The 12,537-nt window shown below is 29.3% G+C and overlaps 1 long non-coding RNA gene across 2 annotated transcripts; it reads left to right on the forward strand.

The window, feature by feature from the left end:
- Positions 1-6,856: 6,856 nt before the first annotated feature.
- LOC107958493 (uncharacterized) lies at positions 6,857-9,360 on the forward strand. Of its 2 annotated transcripts, none has more exons than XR_001700628.2 (2): positions 6,857-7,038; positions 7,522-9,360. It is a non-coding gene; the product is annotated as an uncharacterized lncRNA (long non-coding RNA). The 2 variants fall into 2 exon arrangements; XR_001700627.2 differs by having other exon boundaries at positions 7,938-9,360.
- The last annotated feature ends 3,177 nt before the right edge of the window (positions 9,361-12,537 follow it).

Here is a 12,537-nt window from a genome sequence, read left to right on the forward strand (position 1 = left end):
TCAAATCAAGATACCGGAATACTGAACTACATAATGAATTGCAAGTCTTGGGGGCGATTCATCACTTCAACCATATCCACCGTCTACATCCTTCCCCTATATAAACTCTGCAATATATATATATAGAGAGAGAGAAATTAAAACAAATTATAAAAGAGATTGTGGATCTTGGTTCATCGCTTCTTATACTAGCAACTATCTACATCTTTCCCTATATAAACTCTGCAAAAATATATTAAAACTATTTGTAAAAAACGATGGTTTGAATTAATTGCCTGCTCATTAAATCTGCTATTTAGCTCAAGAAGTTAAGAATCTATAACAATATTGAATATCTCAACCTGATAACGGTGCTCCATATTGAAATCAACATGTTGGTAATGACCACGTTTTACCACATATGGAGAATCCGTAGCAAGAATTTCAATATTGTGCTTTTCACAAAATGTTTTCACAACTTCCAACAAGTTGTCCCAACCATCTTCACTCAACTTCTGTATCAAAGTTTTGGTGATTGGAACTAAGTACATAACATTTACTATATCTTGGAATTTTTGTTATAGATGTCGATAAAGAATATCAATAATACTCATTATCTCTTTCACTAGATGTAAGATAAAAACAAAATCAAAAGATGTAATCTTCTTATGTGCTGTAGCTGTATCCTCGTGGATAGAAAAATTAGAGCCACTTTCATTAATATTTTCTAGAATTGAACAAGTAGCATCAAACATTCTTATCAAGCTACAAACAAAACTAAAATGAGAGCTTCAACAGGTTTTTCTAGCTCGTTTCACAATACTAATTCGGTTAAGTCCTTTACCAGTTTCAAGTTCATCAATTGCCAACATATTTGCAATTTCAATTGCTTGGGCAACTTGTAATTGATCATGGCGTTTGCAAGAGGCATTAATTATATTAACAATAAAGTTCAAATCAAAGAAAAAATTATGAATAAGAATTACCTCTCAAGAAGCAGCAACTAATGCCAACTGGAGTCGATAAGCCAAGCAATGAACATAATATGCATAGGGACAATCATCTAAAAATAATGCTTGTAAACTATTCCATTCACCCCACATGTTGCTAACACCATCATATCCTTGAACTCGAATATTTTGAACATTAAGACAATGCCAAGAAAGAACAACACATATTTCCTTTTTCAAAGTTATTGCTGTAGTATCTTGGACATGTACAATATCAAAGAAATGCTCTTTTATAAATTCTTTCTCGTCAACATATCTCACAACAATAACCATTTGCTTCCTTTTAGATTCATCACATGTCTCATCAATAATGATACAAAATCTAAAATCTCCAATGTCTTCATGAATCTTATGACACTTTATTTGCAAGAATATGTAAAATCTCCTTTTGGATCATATAAGAATATGTAATCAATTCAAGAAAATTACCTTGATTTCTTAAATTTGAGGTTTCATCATGTCCTCTAAAATCAAATTCTTACAAAGTTAGTCGTCAAACAATATCAATTGAAGTCTTGACTCATAAGCGGTTACTTTCTTTTTTATCTAAACTTTGTGCATTGATAACCTTGTCTAACAAATCTTGACAAATTTTCTCATTATTATTTTGCAGAGAGCATGGATCTTGGCCAACATGATTCTAGAAAGCATATATTTTTTCATTGAATGCATCCGTTTCTTGACAAACAATATGTTTTGAGAAAAGATAGGATGAGAAACAATATGTTGCATCTTTAGTAAGGGAATATTCCAACCAAGGAAATTTACAAAATCAAGAAGACTGAAATCTTCAGGGATGCTTATCACCAGAAAGTGGGTACTTAGGCAATTGTATTTGATATGACCCCATTTCTAAATATGCTCGAATGACTTCATCTCACTGATTAACAGGATATTCTCATATTTGAGAACATAATCTTGAATCTTGCTCTAGATTATTAATATCAAAAGAAAGATTTGAATGATCTTCACTTTCAAGTCTTGGACATTTAGAAGTATTAACTTCGATAGTTGAAGAATCTTCATTGTTCACTTGTCAATTAGCATCACAAGTATCATTACTTTTCCCCTTAAAAAAAGTATCAATTGTCTTTACTTTCTTCATTTTTTGCATTCGACCTGAAATTTAATTTTATAAAATTATAAAAAAGTAAAATGGTTGTAACATCCATTTAATTTCCATTTCCATTTTCATATTATTCTCATTTCAATTTCATTTCAAATTCAAATCATAAATCGCATAATACAAATTTTTTACTTTTAATCAAACATACTCTTGCTTGTGCAAGTTCAAACATTCGAAATTATAATATTCAAATTCAACTTGAAATTTAGAATCTACTAATTTTATAATTAAAATCATAGTTTTCAATTCGAAACATAATATTTTAAGTACTAATTAAATAATTCAAAATTCATAAAAATAAAATTAATATAGCTAGATATAGTAAATCAACTACTAATGACAAGCTTGAATATACATGGTTAAACAAGTTGATAACTTAAGTTTTCTGATCCAAAATTCACATAACTTTCGACTCTGTTAGCCATTCTGTTTTCATCGAAATGCTTACTGCTTCACAAGTTATCATTTGACATAATTTTAAATAAAGTGACCAATGTTTTCTTTCCCCCTTCACTTTGGCCAAAACTGTAACGCCCCATATCCGAGACCATTGCCGGAGTCGAACACGAGGTGCTAACGGACTTAATTCATTACTTAAACAGCTCAAACAATTTATTTTTAAAACTTCCAGACAAGCTGGCAATCTGTGTCACAGTCGCTTAAAAATTCATATCTTGAGTTCCGAAACACAAAATCTAATTCCGTAAATTTTTCCTGAAACTAGACTCATATATCTACTTACTAAATTTTTTCTAGAATTTTTGATAGGGCCAATTAGTACAGTTTATTAGTTAAAGTCTCCCCTGTTTTAGGGTTCGACTGCTCTGACCTCTGTGTGTTACGAATCAAATATCTCCCTATACAGAGTTCCAATTACTATGATGTTTATTTCTCATAAAACTAGACTTAATAAGGAATATGTACATATAAAACATGACTTCTAGTTATCTTTTTAAAATTTTTGGTGAATTTCCAAAGTCAGAACAGGGGATTTAAAAATTGCTCTGGCCCTATTTCACAAAAACTTAAATATCTCATAAAATATAACTCATTTACCTATTTTGTTTCTTCCATTTGAAAATAGACATAATAATCTTTGATTTAATAACTTATTCATAATTTAATTCCATTTCTACTATTTTTAGTGATTTTTCAAATTCACATAATTGCTACTGTCTGATTCTGTTTTGTACTAATTTCACCTTTTATGGTTTTCCATGGAGTAGGTAATACATTAAGCATACATAACACTAAATATAAATTTTGATTAGCCATTCCAATAGCTAATCATCAACAAGCATTTCCACATCACTCATTCACCATATCATAAGATTATATACACAAAAGGATTATAATGCTATACATGTCATATTCCCAAAATATGCAAGCCACTATCTGAGATGATCCGTTGATAGTATGAGCATGCCTCCGACTGTTCTGATCTCCAAGCCAACTTATCAAAACTACAAGGAATGGAAGGAAGGGAGTAAGCATAAATGCTTAGTAAGTTCACATGTAAATAGCAGGTAACATAACCATGCAATAATACGAAGTCCACATTTGCATAATATCACCAAAGCATTCATATCATATTTCTCATTTATGATCTTACCATATTATTGTTATATTGAAGTCTCAACCCGAAGGTTAAGTACATACCTGTACAAAGTATTCATTCCACAACAATTACCAACAAGTCACTTTCATCTCGAGAATTCTTCCATTTCACTAGAATTTTACCCGTTGAACACAATTGGAATATAATTCGGATATACGGATTTTATGCACGTAAGTGCCATACCTGCAGCTAGACAAATCAATAGCCTGCGGAAATTATGTAGCCAAGCTACCATGTAACCCGCCCATAAGTGAACTCGGACTCAACTCAACGAGCTCGGGCGTTCGCATCCATAAGTGAACTCAGACTCAACTCAACGAGCTCGGATGCCTAGTTACATCTCACGAACTCGGACTCAACTCAACGAGTTCGGAACTCAAATATCCTAGTGACATGTCACTTGTATCCTAATCTATTCCCAAGGTTCAAACGGGCTTTTTCCTCGATTACACATCTTTGCCCTCTTCCACGGAATGTCGAAACCGATACTCGGTAGCAATTCATATTTAACAAGTAGCACACATAATTTGCATATTACTCAATAATAACCACAAAGCATAATATTTCATGATATTAATCATCATATCATATAAATAACATTAAATTACTTAAAATGAAAATTATGTTATTACATTTACACATGAACTTACCTCGTATGCGAAAATGGTCATTTTTACCATTTTGTCCACAACTTGGTATTTTGCTGATTTTAGCCCGAATTTCGATTTTCCTTTCTCTATCATTTCAAATATAGCCTAATTAGGACTCATATTATTCAAATCAACCCAAAATCATATTTTGAAAAATTACAATTTTGCCCCTAAACTTTTACATATTTGCACTTTTGCCTCAATGCTCGTAAATTAAACTTCATCCTATTTTCTTATGTTTTATGACATGCTGGTCATTTTTCCCTTCTATGGCAACATCAAATTCTCACTCTAACATGTACTTATTACTATTAGGTATTTTTACCAATTAAGCCCTTTTACTCGTTTTCACTTAAAACAGAGTAGCACAAGTTGTCTAACATAATTTAAAACCTCATATTCTATCATAAAACATAAAAATACACAAATTTTACCTATGAGTATTTTTTCAATTATGAACCCTAGGTTGAATTATTGCTAGCATAAGCTAAATCGAGCTGCCGGGATTTCGAAAACGTAAAGAACATTAAAAACGGGGCTTGGAATCACTTACTATGGAGCTTGAAAGCTTGAAACAAACCCTAGCTATGGAGAACCCTTGAAATTTCGGCCTAATGAAGAAGATGGACTAAAATTGGCTTTTAATTTTGTTTTTAATTCATTTTAATAACTAAATGACCAAAATGCCCTTACTACTAAACTTTCCAAAAATTCCATCCATGTCCAATTTTTATCCATAGACTTAAAAATTGGTCAAATTTCTATTTAAGACCTCCTCATTAATATTCTAAAGCAATTTCATACTAAAAACTTCTAGAATGCAAGTTTTGCAAATTATTCGATTTAGTCCGTAATCTCAACTTAAGCACTTTAGGCATAGGATTTCATCACGAAATTTTTACACAATCATGCAATCATATCATAAACCTTAGAAATGATAATAAAATAAATTTTTCTACCTCGGATTTGTGGTTTCGCAACCACTGTTCCGTTTAGGCCCTATTTCGGGATGTTACAAAAACTTACTATAACATTATCTAGCTATTTTTGTTTCATTTTTACACTTCTAACAAGTAAAAAAACATCTCCTAATCATTTTCCATCCAAAAACATACACATTTCACTTAATTTTATAAGCTTCCATCAATATCATTTAATGGCAACTTTTAATATACTTGATAAAATAAAAAACTATTGGTACATATATGTCAAACAAGCTTCAAATATTCAAAATCTATGAAAAGTTTGAAGAAAAACACACCTTATACTTAAAATTTGGAGGAAAAATGATGAAGAATTTTTTTTTTTGCTAGGCATCGATACGAAGAAAAAAGATGATAAAAGTCTCTTCATCTTTTATATATATATATTATATTACTTATTAAATATTATTATTTTAAATAAAATATTAAATAAACATTAAATTATTGAAGAGAGCACGGGCTATGTAATTGCTTCTTTTCTTAACTGTAACTCAGCGGCAATAGGTCAAAATCATTTTGCCTTTGAAACACAATCTTAGGGTGAGTTTGGATGGGCGGTGCGTTTACTTGCGGTTAGTGTAAAAACAGCGGTGGCGTTGAGATTAGATACTGTAGCGACACTGTAGCGACACTGTAGCGACACTGTAGCGTAAGACAAAAAGTAAGTTAAACGCACCGCACCGCACTCAATCGCCCATCCAAACCCACCTTAATGGTTTCTAGGGTTTTATATTTGTTATACTTTAGGGTTTTATATTTTTGCTTTTACTATTGCTGCCAGTTTCAAAATGAAATTGGTTTATTTTCGATTTAGCTCGTTGGGTTTTTAAATTCGATCATCAACCTTTTATTATGTTCCTGATAAAGCTTTATTAGTGATTTTCTTTATTCAATTTAGTCCATTTTTTAAATTAAATCTATTTTGTTAATTAGTTTTTTTTGTGATTATTTGTTAATTTCTGTGATTATTTGTTAATTTCTGTGATTATTTGCATGTATTTAATTTCTGTTTAATTTATAATGCTGAATCCATTTTGTTTAATTATAATGAAATTAATTTGTTTTTTTTTTCAAAAATTATTTATCAATTTATTTTTAAAAAATGTTAAATTATTCTATTTGTCCCTGTACGTTATAGAAATTGTGAATTTAGTCTCTATATTTTAATTTGGTCAATTTTAGTTTTTATATTTTTTTGAACTTTAAAATTTCAATCATTACCAAACAATACCTATTAAACTTATTAAGCTCTGTTATTTCAAAAATTTGATGTGATGAATATTTTATCATATGTGTAATGTCATGTCAATTTATTATTTTTATATATTACTTGTTAAAAATCTAATTAATGTATTAATAACTATCCTTTATATCAAGACTGAAATATCAAAATTTGAAAAGTATAGAAATTCAATTGGAGAATTTGAATTAAGCCTACAACTATATGTGTAGTACAATACTAATAACTAAACTTAACCTAACGGATTTAACTACTAAAAGGAGTTGAAATTGATCGAATTAAAGTATAGGAACTGAATTCACAACTTGTACAGAGATTAATAATAGAATTATATCCTATAAAAGATGCTAAAGAGCTCCTTCCTACCCTAATCTCTCTTCGCACGGATCTGACCGCCAAGCGAGCATCTCACCACGACTCCGATCAAATAAGGTAAATTTCGAAACCCTTAAAGTATCAGCCTCTCTATTTGAGTTTTCTGCTTTGGATTCTACTGTTTGTTTCGAAGAACATCTGAAATTTGTTCACACAGCTGTTGAGATCTTTAGCTATTTTGAAATAGCGGCTGCGAAACCACCATGCCAACCGTATTTGATATCTAGCTTTCCTGCCTTCCATAATTTGTTTTAATTTGTCTCTTTTATTATTATTTTTATCATAAAATGTGAGAATTTTATTGGGAAGGATGAACTCATTATTCTCAGTAACTTTTAGGATATATGGGAAGGAAGTAGATTGTAGATGTTTAGAGAAGCAATGAACAAACCACTGTCTTTTACAAATTGTTTTAATAAATTTTTGCAGAGTTTATATAGGGAAAGATGTAGATAATTGATAGTATAAGAAGCGACGAACCAAGATCCACAATCTCTTTTATAATCTGTTTTAATTTGTTTCTATATATATATATTACAGAGTTTATATAGGGGAAGGATGTAGATGGTGGATGGTGGTTGACGCGATGAATCACCCCCAAGACCTGCAATTCATGATGCAGTTCAGTATTCCAGTATCTTGATTTGAACTGGGTTTGTTGGCTGCTGATTTGCTTTTTTGAAGCAGATATCAAATCTAGTTAATAAAAACACTTTTCAGGAGCCAACAAATACAGTTCCAACCAGGACTGGGCTGAGATTTACAAGTCCCTTCCTGACTCTGTTCAACTGATATATATATATATATATTTAAGGACGTAGTATGTGTTAATAATAATTCAGGTGAGGTTCTTTTTCTGGTTAGTCTTATTCAGGGATGTATGATGATGGCATTAGATAACAATTATCTAACTTTTATCTCTTCTATAATTTGTTTAATTAAGGTTTATTATGCAGAGGACATGGGGGAAAATACCGATTCCAGTGTCTTGCTTTGACCTAGATTTGTTGACTTGTTAACAAAATCCAATTCATAAAAATGCATTTCAAGTCAATGAATTCAGTCATCCCAAGACAAGATCGTGCTGAGATTTACAGGTCCCTACTCAAATATTTTAGGAGATATTTACCTGTTACTTATAATTCAGAATATTTAGGAAATATTCACCTGTTACTTATAATTCGAGGAGTATCTTCTTTTTCTTTGAATTTGGTTTTCAACTCATCCGTTGCTTTTCTCAATCTGCTTGGATATTATCAAATTCGGTTACTGGGTAGTCTGTTTCAGGGTAGGTTCTTCTTTTCTTTTGAACTTTACTTCAAAATTTTCTAAGTAATGCTTTTGTTTGCAGTCTCTCTTTGCAACATTTTAACTTAAGATAATTTTGATGCATCATTAATAAGCATACTGTGCATGCCCATATTTTAGCTTCTAGGAATACATGGCTGATTTCAACAAATAGAGACCAAAAAGAAAAAAAACCTTTCTTAGCAAGATGATTGTAATTACTTAATTTCTTAGGGAATGTCATGAATGCATTGCACGAGATTGAATCAATTTCGAAGTGATCAAAGAATCCAGTTCTGATCCAAGACTATACTGATAATATTAATTGCATAGGTATAATCTTTGAGGAGGTATCAAGTCTTGATTAAATATTTATGAAAATAGTAGATGTTGGATTTAGATCAAAAGTATCAACTTCGTAGCAAGAGTGATGAACGTTAAACTGTGCTTCATTAATGATTTATATCATAGTGTATTTGCTTTATAGTCCTTCAACATTAAGGTGGGCTGCAATTCCTTAATGAGCAACTGGTTGTTGCGGTCAAGTAATAGCAAATCAAAATCTATTTGACTTTGGAGTAGAATCTTTTAATGGTTTATTGGAATGCTTTTGTGTGAGGGTTTGTGTTTGAATCAGGATCTTTACGACTTCAAAGAGCGTTACTGTTTTAGAGGCCGAACTTTGAGGTGTGTATGATGATTGAGGAATTGCCAGGAGGTTGTTACTCACCACTATACTGTGCTCAGAGCAACTAGAGATATGTTACGGAAGTTGAAGTCGTCCATGTGTATAGAGAAGGAAAACGACTAGCTGATGCTTTAGCTTTTGCTGGCTTTTAACCAGAATGTTGGCCCGCAAATCTCTTGTGTGCCCACCAGCAGGACCAGCTCAAGTGCTACAAGAGGATATGCAAGGATTGGCTTTGCCAAAAATGGGGGTGTTCCTTTCTCTTTTACATTCGAGATCTATATACTAATTTTTTGGAGTTTATATTTGTATAGAGTCTAGTTGAATTTGAAATGTAATATTAGTACGGTTAAATTAATCACATTCGTAATTTTGGATAAAATGAGTAAATTAATTTTTATACATTTCAAAACTGTAAATTAGTTTATTTGATAAATTTTATATATTAAATGATGGTATGGAATGTTAATTAAAATAGTCAATTACTAATTTAGTTCTTGAATTATAATTAAAATATTTTTTTGACTTTTATAAAATTCTTAATAATAATTTTTAAAAAATTAAAACAATCTTCAAAATAAATTAAAATTATTTAAAATTATATTAAAAACTATGTTAAAATATTTTTAAAAAAATTCTAAAGAATTTAAAAAAAAAAAGTTTTTATCAAACATTCGAAACCTAGAAATCATTGCTATTTTACAAAATCTAGAAAAAATAATAAAAAATAAAAACATGATCGAAGCAAAAAGAAAAAAAAATTAATTTTAATCGCCCATATTTTCAATTAAAAGGTACATAAAAATCTATTTAATGTTTATTTTTGTTTACTTTAGTGAATACTCATTTTTGCATCTCTTAGGCTTTAATATCTCCTAATGATTTGTAGTCATTGTTAGAAATTTTGATTACTTATTTTTGCATCTTCTTAACTATTACTAATTTTCCCATTTGAAGATTTTATTCTTTAATATTTAAATTATTGGGTTTAACAATTTTTTTTATTTTGAACATGTACTCCATGAGTTTTGAAATTTTAGAAAATAATGTTTTAAATTTATGGGTATAAATAAAAGATAAAAAGTGAAATTTTAATTTAAAATAAAACCTTAGCCATTAACAGATCTCTAGAGGTGAAGTAGTGAAATGAGCTCATTGTCTTCAACTTTTTCTTTATCGCAAAAGAGATGCAAAATTGAATGATTTTGTTTACTGTAAATATATTGTTTATTTGGTTTGATTGTATTTCAACAATAATAGAACCATGATTTTATTGAAATGAATGAGTGCTTTTAGAATTACGTTAGAGAATGTTCTCAATATGTAAGGTTAGTGTCTCATTACATTAGATAGTTCCCATTAAATTAAGAATTTTATTAAAAATGAAAATGTTTCCTCATTATTAAAAGAGCTCAATTTTTTTTAAAAGATACCACAGAAAGGAATTTCTTTGAAGAATGTAAATTTTAGTTTTAATAAATCTAGGTTTGATTTTGTTTTAACGAAAATCAAGCTTTGATTTCTTACGGAAAAAGATAATAAAAGATAAAAAGAATGATAGTGGATTTATTTAAAAGATATATTTTAGTAGTAGTTAATGGACAAATGATCAAAGTGTAACAATTCGATAACGCTAGTGATTATTATATAGTTTTTAGAATGACAAATTTTTTAAACATTGAGGGCTAAATTTGTTTAATATTTTAACATAATTTTTAATAATTTATATTTATTTTAAATATTTTAAAAAAATAGAATTATTTTTAAGGATTTTTTTAAAGTAAAATGATATTTTATCTATAATATAGGGACCAAATTAATAATAAACCATTTAAATTAACATTACATGTCATTATTTAACAGATAAAATTTAACGAAGGGACTAATTTACACGTTTCAAAATTTATAAGGGCTAATTTACCATTTTTTAGTAAAGGAGCTGAAATACAATCTATCTCTAAATACAGGGGCTTCTCTGATACTTTTACCTTTTAAGTGTAAAAATATAAATTTATGGCTATTCATTAAGTTTTTCAGCTCACACCCTCGTAGCTTTGTGCAAAGTTTTTTTTTTTCGGCTTTGGGAAGTTAATGAGCAAAGGCAAGGCTGGTCCAAGTTTAAAGCTATTTGGTAGTATAGATTAATGACTTTTTTAGAAACATTAGAGGGCATTGTGACACTCAATTGGAATAATTTGATATACTTGTAATAGATATTTGAGACTTTTAAGATTTTTAATTTTGAGATGTTATATATATATTCTTTTTTTTTATGTTTGATTTTATGATTAAATGTTGTTTCGATTATGGTATGTTGCTAAGTGATATCATGGTGATTGAAAACATTGTGATTGAAGCATGAATTTTTTACTAATACATTTTAATTGTAGCTTGCCAAGGAGTGGATAGCTTTGTAGCTAAGGTAAGTCCATTGTATGATTTAATTGTTGTTTGTTAAGCATGATTTAGAATGTTTAAATTATGAATACATGTTGTTTATTAGTTGTAATTAGATTAATTAGAATTGTATATATGATTAAAGTAATAAAACTTAGCTAATATAGCCTTAATTAGTAAATGTATTAAAGAAAAATGGTTAATTAAAATGAATTTTAGGGATTTCTTAAATTGACTAAAAGAAAGTTAGTAATCATTCAGAATTAAAATCGAGATCGCTTAGTTTTAAGTGGTAAAATGGCTAAAATACATTTAGGTTTAAATCCTTAAAAATAGTTTTAAAATGGTTCGCAAATTGCTTCCGCAATAAAAATAGATAGTTATTAGTTAGAATTGAGGTGTGTTTTGAGGTGGTTTTGTGCTAGAGAATCACTTCGGTGGCTAATGTGTCGTTTTGGATTTGGGTTGGTCTATTCCGGTCGGTTTGGGGTGTCACATGTCCTATTCCCATAATTATCCCAAAAGTCAGCCTAATCTGATAAATTTAAAATAATTTCCGTATTTATTAGTATTTAAGTCTTGCTTTTTGATCTAATACACAAAAATAATTTGTTTATTTTTTTAGTAGAGGGAATATTCGACTCCTAGTACAAAGATCTCCTTAGTACTTATATTATGGAGTTATGCCTCATATTTTTTGATTTTTTTCTCTCATTTAAATTCTGATTAGTGTAGGTTATTTTAATATTATTTGACTTACGAATTTAGCCTATAAATATGCCATTTTCCACCTTAGAAAAATAACCCATTACACATTTAAGTATTAGCTTTCATAGAATTTTGTATTTATGTTTTGTGAGTTCTTATTTTCAGGTTTCAAGGTTTAGTATTATCTCCAACTTTGTACTCTTTATTTTTGTTGTTATAGTAAATTTATCTTTACCTGTGATTTTTTATCCTCTTCAAAAGAGTTTTTTCACGTAAAATATTTGTATTCGATCATTTTAATTTATTATTATTATTTTACTTCTTAGTTGCTAAATTGGGTTTATCCCTTACCTATAATAGGGCCTAAAAAATTAAAAGTGAAGATTAATTTGATATATTAGATTAATAAGATGAAGCAAGTAATGGAAAATAAAAGTTGAAGGTAAATTAATAGCAATCTTACGCTTTGAAGAGTG

Source organism: Gossypium hirsutum, chromosome A03 (assembly GCF_007990345.1).
Source record: "Gossypium hirsutum isolate 1008001.06 chromosome A03, Gossypium_hirsutum_v2.1, whole genome shotgun sequence".
Lineage (NCBI taxonomy): Eukaryota > Viridiplantae > Streptophyta > Magnoliopsida > Malvales > Malvaceae > Gossypium > Gossypium hirsutum.